At 39.0% G+C, this 2,275-nt stretch overlaps 1 pseudogene; it reads left to right on the plus strand.

Annotated features, from left to right (window-relative positions):
• The first annotated feature begins 1,077 nt into the window (after positions 1-1,077).
• On the plus strand, positions 1,078-1,856 carry LOC101719077 (40S ribosomal protein S3a pseudogene; annotated as a pseudogene).
• The last annotated feature ends 419 nt before the right edge of the window (positions 1,857-2,275 follow it).

Consider the following 2,275-nt stretch of genomic DNA (forward strand, 5'->3'; position numbering starts at 1 on the left):
ATACTCTATATAGAAGACTCCAAGAACTCCACCAAAAGTCTTCTAGACTTAACAATCAAATTCAGTCAAGTAGCTGATTACAAGGTCAACATACAAAAATCAATAGCTTTCCTCTACACCAATGACAGACTCACTGAGAGAGAAATAGGGCAAATAATCCCTTTCACAATAGCATCCAAAAAACTGAAATACATAGGAATCATCCTAACAAAAGAAACCAAAGACCTCTTCTCTGAAAACTATGGCACTCTGAAAAGAGAAATTGAAGATGATATCAGAAAATGTAAAGACATCCCCTGCTCCTGGGTAGGAAGGATTAATATAGTGCAAATGGCCATACTTCCAAAACTGCTATATAGATTTAATGCAATTCCAATTGAGATCCCAGAAGCATACTTCATAGACCTCAAGGGAACAATCCACAAATTCATTTGGAACAAGAAGAGACCCAGAATAGCCAAAGCAATTCTAGGCAACAGAGATGTGGCAGGGGGTATCACAACCCCCAACTTGAAACTATACTACAAAGCTACTGTGATTAAAAACAGCATGGTACTGGCAAAGAAACAGACCTGAGGAACAGTGGAACAGATTAGAAGATGCAGAAACAACTCCAGACACACTCAGCCACCTCATCTTTGACAAAGGAGCCAAACACCCTCACTGGAGCAAAGATAGCCTCTTTAATAAATGGTGCTGGAAAAAGTGGGTTCCAACTTGCCAAAGATTAAAACTACACCTATATCTCTCACCATGCACTAAACTAAAATCAAAATGGATTAAAGATCTAAATATTAAAACAGAAATGCTGACCCAGCTGGAAGAGAGATTAGATGGAACTCTTGAAGACATTGGTGTAGGAAAATTTTATGAACAAAACCTCAGTTGCCCATGACTTAGGACAAACAATCAACAAATGGGATATCTTCTTATTAAAAAGCTTCTACACAGGTCTGGGGATTTAGCTCAGTAGTTCCACTCAGTGGTTCCTAGCACAAACAATCAACAAATGGGATATCTTCTTATTAAAAAGCTTCTAGCCCTTTTGGCTCTCTGAGCAGCACCACAGTGGTGGGCAAGAACAAGCGCCTTATGAAAGGTGGCAAAAAGGGAGCCAAGAAGAAAGTAGTTGACCCATTTTCTTAAAAAGACTGGTATGACGTGAAGGCACTGGCTATGTTCACCATTAGAAATATTGGAAAAACACTAGTCACCAGAACTCAAGGAACCAAAATTGCACCTGATTGGCTCAAAGGTCGTGTGTTTGAAGTGAGCCTTGCTGATCTGCAGAATGATGAAGTTGCCTTTAGAAAATTCAAGCTAATTACAGAAGATGTTCAGGGCAAAAACTGCCTAACTTCCATGGTATGGATCTCACCCGTGACAAAATGTGTTCCATAGTCAAGAAATGGCAGACCATGATCGAAGCTCATGTTGACGTCAAGACTACTGATGGTTATTTGCCTCATTTGTTCTGTGTTGGTTTTACTAAAAAACAGAACAATCAGATACGGAAGACCTCTTAGGCTCAGCACCAACAGGTCCACCAAATCCAGAAGAAGATGATGGAAATCATGACCCAAGAGGTGCAGACAAATGACTTGAAGGAAGTGGTAAATAAGTTGATTCCAGACAGCATTGGGAAAGACATAGAAAAGTCTTGCCAGTCTATGTATCCTCTTCATGATGTCTTTGTCAGAAAAGTAAAAATGCTGAAGAAATCCAAGTTTGAATTGGGAAAACTCATGGAGCTTCATGGTGAAGGTAGTAGCTCTAGAAAAGCTACTCAAGATGAGACTGGAGCTAAAGTTGAACAAACTGATGGATATGAACCATCAGTCCAAGGGTCTGTTTAAAATCCAGATTTTTAATAGTTATAAATAAAATCCTATTTTTGAAAAAAAAAAAAGCTTCTACACAGGACCAGGGATTTAGCTCAGTGTTTCCACCACCTGCCCCGCAGGTGTAAGAACCTGAGTTCGATCCCCAATACCAAAGAAGAAAAAAGTTTCTACACAGCAAGAGAAACCACCAACAGCGTGAAGAGACCCACAATGTGGGAAAAAATTTTCACCTGCTGTTCCTCAGACAAAGGTCTACTATCTGGAATATATAAAGAACTTTAAAAAATCAGACCTTCCAAATTTAAAGACCCTATCCAAAGTGGGTATCTGAAATGAACAGACATTTCTCACACAAAGAAGTAGAAATAGCAAATAAACATATGAAAAAATGTTCAACATCACTGGTCATTTGAGAGATGCAGATGAAAACA

Source organism: Heterocephalus glaber, unplaced genomic scaffold, assembly GCF_053883595.1.
Source record: "Heterocephalus glaber isolate CG9 unplaced genomic scaffold, H.glaber_assembly_v1.0 deba00001497, whole genome shotgun sequence".
Taxonomy (NCBI): Eukaryota; Metazoa; Chordata; class Mammalia; order Rodentia; family Bathyergidae; genus Heterocephalus; species Heterocephalus glaber.